An 11,316-nucleotide genomic window follows, 5' to 3' on the forward strand; every position below is an offset into this window, starting at 1 on the left:
TGGTAATTATTTTTTGTGTTTGAAACATTCATGTTGCACTTTTTATGATAAAATATGAGAACACATACCATATGTACACTGTTTATTTGCTATGTTCCATACATACAACATTTATATACTGTAATTTATATGTCTTTTGCTAAAAAAATAGGATATATTACAGTATATGACATATTATTTGGGAATGTTTCATATACATAAAAGAGATTTAAATTTACCATTTATAGCCCGCATATAATCAGAAACAGAATTGTTTATTTCGCCAAGCATGACTATGTTTGGCACAATACAATACATAGCTCAAGTAGAGGATAGTTACAGGAGGTAGTTTCACAATATGCAGTTAAAAAACAAACAAAAGAAAAACTAAAAGTACAGTGTATATTATCATATAAAAAAGTTCACAGGAAGTGACACAGAAAAAAGTCTGATCAGTTAATCAAGTGGGCAGATTGAATGGTTGGCCGCTACTCAGGGGTGCAAAATGTGCAGAGATTTCAGGAGGTTGACAGCCGAGGGAAAAAAAGAGTTCCTGTGCCTAGTGGTTTGGGTTTTAATGGCCCATAGCCTCTGGCTCAATCCAAGAGGGCTGAAAAAGCAATGACCTGATTGAGAGGGGTTTCTGGCAATCCTCAGTGCTCTAGGGCAGAGTCTGGAGCTGCATATTTGGGCGAGTGAGGGGAGGGGCCTACCAATGATCCTCTCTGCCGACCTGATTATTCTCTGCAGTTTGTGCCTGTCATCAGCAGTGGTGCTGGCATACCAGTTCAAGATGGAAGAGCAGAGAATCGATTCAATGGTGGTGGAGTGGAGACGAGTCAGGATCTCTTGGGCAATGCCAAACTTTCTCAATTGGCAGAGAAAAATAGTCTCTGCTGGGCTTTCTGCTGGGTGGCAGTGATGTTGGGCTTCCAACTGAGATCACTGGAGATGGAGGAGCTCAGGAGGCGGGCGCAGTGTACTCTTGCCACCTCATTGCTGTTGATGTAGATTGGAGATGGGGTGTGGGCAGACTTCCTGACATCGATGATCAGTTCGACAATCTTTGCAGTGTTCAGCACTAGCCTGTTTTCCTTGCACCAGTGGCAAATTCTTTCCACCTGCTGACAGTACGCTTGGACGTTGTCTTTGGTGACAAGGCTACAATGGTGGTGCTTTCAAATCCTGATTATGGGTGCGCAGGTGCTGAATAATATAGATGGAGAAACCTCCTAGTGCTCGGTACTTCAGCAGTCAATGGGGCGCCCCTACAGACTGACTTTGATTGACATGTTTCGACAATAACTATTGTCTTCCTCAGAATCAGTACCCCAGTCTTTTAGTATTTTTAAAGAAAAACTAGGGGTGGGACGGCGAATCCGGCGAATCCACGAATCCCTCGAATATTGAGAAATATTCGAGATTCGTGGATTCGAATCCCGACGCCATTTCCCCCTTAACGAATGCGCCGAATCCCGCTGCATCCCCGCGCGCAACCGCCGATCCCCCGCTCGTCCTCTTCCGAATCCCCCCGCGCCTCCTTCGCTCGCCCCATGCATAGATGTGAGCATCGGCTCACCTAAAACCTGTCCTGGATTCTCTACCTGCCACCAGCGCAGAGCCGCAGACCCGCAGACCTCTTGTTTCCTCCTCTGTTCCCTCTAGTAACCGCCCGGCGCTTCAGTGATGACGCGTATGCAAATGCCGATCACTAGGGGGAACAGAGGAGGAAGCAAGAGGTCTGCGGCTCTGCGCTGGCGGCAGGTAGGGAATCCAGGGCAGGTGTTAGGTGAGCCAATGCTCACATCTATGCAAGGGGCGAGCGGAGGAGGCGCGGGGGGGGGGGGGTCGGAAGAGGACGAGCGGGGGATCGGTGATTGCGCGGGGATGCAGTGGGATTCGGCGCTGGATCCCCTTGTTAGGTGAGCCGATGCTATTTTTTTCTATGTAGGGGGTGAGCAGAGGAGGCGCACAGAGGGAGGGGTACCCTGGCTAGCTATACTGAGGGTCCCTATACCTAACTAGCTACACTGAATGCGCCTATACCTAACTAACTACACTGAATGCCCCTATAACTAACTAGCTATACTGAGGGTCCCTATACCTAACCAGCTATACTGAGGGTCCCTATACCTAACTAGCTACACTGAATGCCCCTATACCTAACTAGCTATACTGAGGGTCCCTATACCAAACTAGGTATACTGAGGGTCCCTATACCTAACTAGCTACACTGAATGCCCCTATACCTAAATAGCTATACTGAGGGTCCCTATACCTAACTAGCTACACTGAATGCCCCTATACCTAACTAGCTATACTGAGGGCCCCTATACCTAACTAGCTACACTGAATGCCCCTATACCTAACTAGCTATACTGAGGGCCCCTATACCAAACTAGCTATACTGAATCCCCTTATACCTAGCTATACTGAATGCCCTTTTACCTAACTAGCTATACTGAATGCCCCTATACCTAACTAGCTATACTGAATGCCCCTATACCTAACTAGCTATACTGAATGCCCTTATATCTAGCTATACTGAATGCCCTTTTACCTAACTAGCTATACTGAATGCCCCTATACCTAACTAGCTATACTGAATGCCCCTATACCTAACTAGCGATACTGAATGCCCTTATATCTAGCTATACTGAATGCCCCTATACCTAGCTATACTGAATGCCCCTATACCTAGCTATACTGAATGCCCCTATACCTAGCTGTACTGAAATCCCCTATACCTAACTAACTTTACAGAAGGCCCCTATACCTTGCTAGCTATACTAAAGGCCCCTATGCTTTGATAGCTATACTGAAGGCACCTATACCTAACTAGCTATACTGAAGGCACCTATGCCTAGCTAGCTATACTGAAGGCACCTTTACCTAGCTACCTATAGTGTGAGCACCTAGCCTGCCTACCTATAGACAAGACAAGACAAATAACATTTATATTGCGCTTTTCTCCTTGCGGACTCAAAGCGCCAGAGCAGAGCAGCAGCCACTAGGGTGCGCTCTTTTGGCAGTAGCAGTGTAAGGGAGACTTGCCAAAGGTCTCCTACTGAATTAGTGCTGGCTTACTGAACAGGCAGAGCCGAGATTCGAACCCTGGTCTCCTGTGTCAGAGGCAGAGCCCTTAACCATTACACCATCAGCCAACCTATACTGTGGGTAACTATTCCACGGATCGCAGGATTCGTTAGATTCGGGATTCGAAAGGTTCGAGATATTCGAGAACCTTTTTAGATTCGGATTCGGATTCGGATTCGAAGAAATTGTGGATTCGTCCCATCCCTAAGAAAAACCCTGTGGAGTCTCTAAGTATATATGTAATTTATACATTTTTTAATGGACACCATATGACTCCCATGCATGTGTGGATACAGTGTGATTGAGGGTAATGCATGTGGATTATGTATGTAATTTTGACTTTTACAATAAAATATTGATCCATTTATTATCGATTAATTCTCCATCTATATTATTCAGCACCTGCGCACCCATAATCAGGATTTGAAAGTAGTGTTTTTTAAGGTGGGAGGAAGGGGATACCCACCTTATCTGGGAAGCAGCAGGTGGGCAGTATTAGGATCTTTTTAGCTTTATTCAGGCAGCGCCATCTAACCTTTGTTGTACAATGGTGGTGTTGTTGACAAACTTAATGACTATTGATCTGAAGTTATTTGTATAAAGCAAGAATAGCAGCGGAGACAGGACAAAGCCCAGTGTTGGTGACCATTTCTTGTGGGTAGCTATCCCCCAGCTTACTAACCTGGGTCCTATTGGTGAGGAAGTCCATGATCTAATGGTGTAGAGTAGGGTGAACTCCCAGTATGGCAAGGTCTTCCTGGAGAATGCATAGACAGTTGGTATTGAAGGCTGAGCTAAAATACAGGAGTAGTATTCTGGCATATGCGTCTGTTTTGTTCAGGTGGTCATAAATGTACTCCAGACCAATATTAATGACATTATCAGTGGACCTATTAGATCTGTAGGCCAATTGGAAGGGGTCTAACAGGGGCAAGGCAGAGAGCTTAAGGATGGGTAGAACCACCTTCTCCAGGGTCTTCATGATGACCAACGTCAGGGCCACGGGCTTAAAGTTGTTAAGGTCTTAAGGAGTAGGCATGAGTGAATATGATTTTTTTTCCTCAAAGATGAACATTTTCACAAATATTGATATTGAATCTGAAAACAAGATATTTCTTGAAAAGATTTCAAGTCGGTGTAGCCTACAAGAATCAGTATTTTGCAAAAATTCTATGTATTTTTAATATAATTTCTTCTCACAGAAAAATGCTTATTTTAATGTTTTCTCCCTAGGGACCCAATCCAAGGTAAAATCAAAGATTATTGTAGGTCTATTATTTACCTGCTAATTTGAGACCTGATTAAACTTATAATTATTAATTTAGTAAAACTACTATCTTCCACTCAGAAAATATTATTATTATTATTATTATTATTATTATTATTATTATTCTGTGACTGTTCTCTAATAAAATACATTTAAGTAAAAATATCTAAAATAAAATTACTAAATAAAAAAAAAATATACAAAATGTATCAGGGGATAATGACAGAAAGCCAAAGCCTGGTCGGGAGAGGAGAACAGGCTATCTTAACCACTTGAGGACCTAGGGCTTTCTACCCCTTAAAGGGAAGGTTCAGGGAACTCTTGGAAAAAATAAAAATCCCTATCCACTTACCTGGGGCTTCCTCCAGCCCGTGGCAGGCAGGAGGTGCCCTCGCCGCCGCTCCAGAGGCTTCCGGTCGTCTTCGGTGGCCGACCCGACCTGGCCAGGCCGGCTGCCAGGTCGGGCTCTTCTGCGCTCCATGGCCGGGCTCTTCTGCGTCCCACGCGGGCGCGCTGACGTCATCGGACGTCCTCCGGGCTGTACTGCGCAGGCAGGGAGAAATACCTCTGTAAATGGACAATTGTGTGTAAAAAAATCAAAAGATTGTCATTTACAGAGGTATTTCTCCCACCCAGCATGGGTATGTGTAAAAATACACCTAATACACCAAAACACCTTGTACTACTTCTCCCGAGTACGGCGATACCACATGTGTGGCACTTTTTTGCACCCTAACTGCACTAAGGGGCCCAAAGTCCAATGAGTACCTTTAGGATTTCACAGGTCATTTTTGTTTCAAGACTACTCCTCACGGTTTAGGGCCCCTAAAATGCCAGGGCAGTATAGGAACCCCACTAATGACCCCATTTTAGAAAGAAGACACCCCAAGGTATTCCGTTAGGAGTATGGTGAGTTCATAGAAGTTTTTATTTTTTTGTCACAAGTTAGCGGAAATTGATTTTAATAGTTTTTTTTCACAAAGTGTCATTTTCCGCTAACTTGTGACAAAAATAAAATCTTCTATGAACTCACCATACTCCTAACGGAATACCTTTGGGTGTCTTCTTTCTAGAATGGGGTCATTTGTGTGGTTCCTATACTGCCCTGGCATTTTAGGGGCCCTAAACCGTGAGGAGTAGTCTTGAAACCAAATGTCGCAAAATGACCTGTGAAATCCTAAAGGTACTCATTGGACTTTGGGCCCCTTAGCGTACTTAGGGTGTAAAAAAGTGCCACACATGTGGTACCGCCGTACTCAGGAGAAGTAGTATAATGCGTTTTGGGGTGTATTTTTACACATACCCATGCTAAGTGGGAGAAATATCTCTGTAAATGACAATTGTTTGATTTTTTTACACACAATTGTCCATTTACATAGAAATTTCTCCCACCCAGCATGGGTATGTGTAAAAATACACCCCAAAACACATTATACTACTTTTCCTGAGTACGGCGGTACCACATGTGTGACACTTTTTTGCAGCCTAGGTGCGCTAAGGGGCCCAACGTCCTATTCACAGGTCATTTTGAAGCATTTGTTTTCTAGACTACTCCTCGCGGTTTAGGGCCCCTAAAATGCCAGGGCAGTATAGGAACCCCACAAGTGACCCCATTTTAGAAAGAAGACACCCCAAGGTATTCCGTTAGGTGTATGGCGAGTTCATAGAAGATTTTATTTTTTGTCACAAGTTAGTGAAAAATGACACTTTGTGAAAAAAAACCAATAAAAATTAATTTCCGCTAACTTTTGACAAAAAATAAAATCTTCTATGAACTCGTCATACACCTAACAGAATACCTTGGGGTGTATTTTTTTCTAAAATGGGGTCACTTGTGGGGTTCCTATACCGCCCTGGCATTTTACAGGCCCAAAACCGTGAGTAGTCTGGAACCCAAATGTCTCAAAATGACTGTTCAGGGGTATAAGCATCTGCAAATTTTGATGACAGGTGGTCTATGAGGGGCCGAATTTTGTGGAACCGGTCATAAGCAGGGTGGCCTTTTAGATGACAGGTTGTATTGGGGCTGATCTGATGGATAGGAGTGCTAGGGGGGTGACAGGAGGTGATTGATGGGTGTCTCAGGGGGTGGTTAGAGGGAAAAATAGATGCAATCAATGCACTGGGGAGGTGATCGGAAGGGGGTCTGAGGGGGATCTGAGGGTTTGGCCGAGTGATCAGGAGCCCACACGGGGCAAATTGGGGCCTGATCTGATGGGTAGGTGTGCTAGGGGGTGACAGGAGGTGATTGATGGGTGTCTCAAGGTGTGATTAGAGGGGGGAATAGATGCAAGCAATGCACTGGCGAGGTGATCAGGGCTGGGGTCTGAGGGCATTCTGAGGGTGTGGGCGGGTGATTGAGTGCCCTAGGGGCAGATAGGGGTCTAATCTGATAGGTAGCAGTGACAGGGGGTGATTGATGGGTAATTAGTGGGTGTTTAGGGTAGAGAATAGATGGAAACACTGCGCTTGGGTGGTGATCTGATGTCGGATCTGCGGGCGATCTATTGGTGTGGGTGGGTGATCAGTTTGCCCGCAAGGGGCAGGTTAGGGGCTGATTGATGGGTGGCAGTGACAGCGGGTGATTGATGGGTGGCAGTGACAGGGGGTGATTGATGGGTGGCAGTGACAGGGGGTGATTGATGGGTGATTGATAGGTGATTGACAGGTAATCAGTGGGTTATTACAGGGGAGAACAGATGTAAATATTGCACTGGCGAATTGATAAGGGGGGGTCTGAGAGCAATCTGAGCGTGTAGGCGGGCGATTGGGTGCCCGCAAGGGGCAGATTAGGGTCTGATCTGATGGGTAACAGTGACAGGTGGTGATAGGGGGTGATTGATGGGTGATTGATAGGTAATTAGTGGGTGTTTAGAGGAGAGAATAGATGGAAACACTGCGCTTGGGTGGTGATCTGATGTCGGATCTGCGGGCGATCTATTGGTGTGGGTGGGTGATCAGATTGCCCGCAAGGGGCAGGTTAGGGGCTGATTGTTGGGTGGCAGTGACAGGGGGTGATTGATGGGTGATAGGTGATTGGCAGGTGATTGACAGGTGATCAGTGGGTTATTACAGGGAAGGACAGATGTAATTAATGCACTGGCGAATTGATAAGGGGGGGGGGGGTCTGAGGGCAATCTGAGCGTGTGGGCGGGTGATTGGGTGCCCGCAAGGGGCAGATTAGGGTCTGATCTGATAGGTAACAGTGACAGGTGGTGATAGGGGGTGATTGATGGGTGATTGATGGGTAATTAGTGGGTGTTTAGAGAAGATAACAGATGTAAACGATACATTTGGGAGGTAATCTGACGGCGGGTTTGCGGGCGATCTAATGGTGTGGGTGGGTGATCAGATTGCCCGCAAGGGGCAGGTTAGGGTCTGATTGATGGGTGGCAGTGACAGGGGGTGACAGGGGGTGATTGATGGGTGATAGGTGATTGGCAGGTGATTGACAGGTGATCAGTGGGTTATTACAGGGAAGAACAGATGTAATTAATGCACTGGTGAATTGATAAGGGGGGGTCAGAGGGCAATCTGAGCGTGTGGGCGGGTGATTGGGTGCCCGCAAGGGGCAGATTAGGGTCTGATCTGATAGGTAAAAGTGACAGGTGGTGATAGGGGGTGATTGATGGGTGATTGATGGGTAATTAGTGGGTGTTTAGAGGAGAGAATAGATGTAAACAATGGATTTGGGAGGTGATCTGATGTCGGATCTGCGGGCGATCTATTGGTGTGGGGGGGTGATCAGATTGCCCGCAAGGGGCAGGTTAGGGGCTGATTGATGGGTGGCAGTGACAGGGGGTGATTGACGGGTGATTAACGGGTGATTGACAGGTGATCAGGGGGATAGATGCATACAGTAAACAGGGGGGTGGTGGTCTGGGGGGGGGGTCTGGGGAGAATCTGAGGGGTGGGGGGTGATCAGGAGGGGGCAGGGAGCAGGGGGGGGGGATAAAAAAAAATAGCGTTGACAGATAGTGACAGGGAGTGATTGATGGGTGATTAGGAGGGTGATTGGGTGCAAACAGGGGTCTGGGGGGTGGGCAGGGGGGGTCTGATGGGTGCTGTGGGCGATCTGGGGCAGGGGGGGAGAAATCAGTGTGCTTGGGTGCAGACTAGGGTGGCTGCAGCCTGCCCTGGTGGTCCCTCGGACACTGGGACCACCAGGGCAGGAGGCAGCCTGTATAATACACTTTGTAAACATTACAAAGTGTATTATACACTTTGTATGCGGCGATCGCGGGGTTAACATCCCGCCGGCGCTTCCGTATAGCCGGCGGGATGTTGCGGCGGGCGAGCGGTGACAGTAGCCGGCGGAGGATCGCGTCACGGATGACGCGATCGCTCCGCCCATGCCCTTAGAAGGACCGCCGCCTCTGTGGGTGAGCCGGTCCTTCAGGGCTCCACTTCCCGGCCGCCTCTGTGCGTTAGGCGGCCGGGAAGTGGTTAAAGTACCAGTAACTTGTTTTAATGGCATAAGGTGCACTTCACATGGTAGATTGTGCAATAACTTTGTGAGGAAACGCGGAAAAGCCGCCGCGTGTGCCAAGAGCTAGGCGGCTGACTCCGCGTCCTACGCGGCGGTTTGCACGCGTCTGGTGGTGTGGTGGAACGCGGAACAGCCGCCGCATGTCCTGACAGCAAAGCGGCTGTTTGCGTGCGGCGGCGTGTGCTTGGTGTGGCTGGGTCTGTCAGTGCACCTAGGCAGATGGAGAGCTATGCTCGCGCGGGCCTGAATTCAGGGCCTTTATACCTGCAGAGGAAGTGTCAGCTGATCAGGAAGGTCAGCTGATTCCTGCAGGACTCATGATTGGCTGAATGGTTCGGGCGGGGCAGCAGAGTCCAGCAACTATATATTCTGCTGCTTAATCAGTTGCTGGTTGTCTGGCGTTGCGATCGCATACGTGGGAGCACCCAGATCCGTAGTCAGATCCGCAAGTGTGCCGGGACCAGCTGGAGCTGTAATCCTACACTTAGCTAGTTTCTGTTGATAGCTTAAAGTACTAGTTTGATTGTGATTATCTGTTTTGACCTTTTGCCTGCCTGACTATCCTCCTGAACGCTGATCTTGTACCTCGATATTTCTGATACTTTGTTGCCGAACCCCGGCTCGTCCTTAGACTCTGCTTCTGCCTACTGATCTTGTACCTCGATATTTCTGATACCCTGTTGCCGAACCCTGCCTGTACCTGACTCCGCCTTTGCCTCTTGATATTGTACTTTATCTGTCCGTGTGTGTACGACCTGGCTTGTCCGACCTCGAGAACCGACCTCACTGTTGGAGGCGGTTCCCCGTTCTATCAGTAACACTTCCTCCAGAGTGTTACTTTTAGACAAGCCTTCCTACTCACAGCCTGACTCCTCCCGTCTTGGAGAGTCCAGGTCTTCGGAAGGAATCCGTGCAGTATACCTTACTGCGCTGAGGCTTAGTCCTCAAAGTGTTACTGTTACACCAAACACTACACTCTACTCAGGTGAACAGAGGTTAGCTGGTATATCGGATTATCGGTGATACTGCAGATCACTTATAATCTGGTATATGTCTGTATTCCCAGTGATACTGCAGATCACCGGTAGTCAGATCCTCTCTGTGCTTCACCGATCGTTACAGAACGCCAGACCAAAAAACAGATGGACGCACGCGCTGACCCTCTGACTGTGCTTGCCACTTCAGGGGATAGCATCCATCAAGCACTGGGCCAGCACAAAGCCTTAATTGATGCCCTATCAGGCTCTGTGCGAACCCTTCAGACGTCAGTTGATTCGGTGCGATCCCCTCCTAGTGATGACATACGTATGCCCGTACCTGATAAATTTTCCTGCCACAAGTCTGACTTTCAGAATTTTAAGAGTAGAGAGTTATCATATTTTGAGCTGAGACCCCGATCCTCGGGAACTGGGACCCAACGGGTCATATTTATTAAGACCTTACTAACTGGTGACTCCCAGACCTGGGCGTACAATTTGCCGGCCAGTGACTTAGCCCTTACCTCGGTAGAGGAATTCTTTAAAGCCATGGCAGTGATTTACGATGACCCTGACCTTGCTGCGACCTCTGAGCGGAAGCTTAAGCTTTTGCGGCAAGGCAGGGGTCCAGCCGAAGATTACGCTGCCGAATTTCGTAGGTGGTCAGTTACGGCCAGGTTTTACACCTATGCCCTGTTAGACTACTTCCTGTCTGGGTTGTCGGATGAGGTCTCCGACCTAATGTTAAGTAGAGTTGGGCCGAACGGTTCGCCGGCGAACGGGGTTCGCGCGAACTTAGGTGGTTCGCGTGCGGGTACCGCACGCGAACCTTTTGCGGAAGAAGTTCGGTTCGCCCCATAATGCACCTGAGGGTCAACTTTGACCCTCTACATCACAGTCAGCAGGCCCAGTGTAGCCAATTAGGCTACACTAGCCCCTGGAGCCCCACCCCCCCTTATATAAGGCAGGCAGCGGCGGCCATTACGGCCACTCGTGTGCCTGCATTAGTGAGAGTAGGGCGAGCTGCTGCAGTCTCTCATATAGGGAAAGATTAGTTAGGCTTAACTTCTTCCTGGCTGCATACCTGTTCTGTTCAGTGAGCCCTCAGCCCACTGCATACCTGTACTGTGATCCTGCCACTGCATACCTGTTCAGTGATCCTGCCACTGCATACCTGTTCTGTGAACCCACCCACCACCACTGCATACCTGTTCAGTGATCCTGCCACTGCATACCTGTTCTGTGAACCCACCCACCACTGCATACCTGTTCAGTGATCCTGCTGCCACTGCATACCTGTTCTGTGAACCCACCCACCACTGCATACCTGTTCAGTGATCCTGCCACTGCATACCTGTTCTGTGAACCCACCACTGCATACCTGTTCTGTGAACCCACCCACCACTGCATACCTGTTCTGTGAACCCACCCACCACTGCATACCTGTTCAGTGATCCTGCCACTGCATACTTGTTCTGTGAACCCACCCACCACCACTGCATACCTGT

Source organism: Hyperolius riggenbachi, chromosome 1 (genome assembly GCF_040937935.1).
Source record: "Hyperolius riggenbachi isolate aHypRig1 chromosome 1, aHypRig1.pri, whole genome shotgun sequence".
Classification (NCBI taxonomy): domain Eukaryota; kingdom Metazoa; phylum Chordata; class Amphibia; order Anura; family Hyperoliidae; genus Hyperolius; species Hyperolius riggenbachi.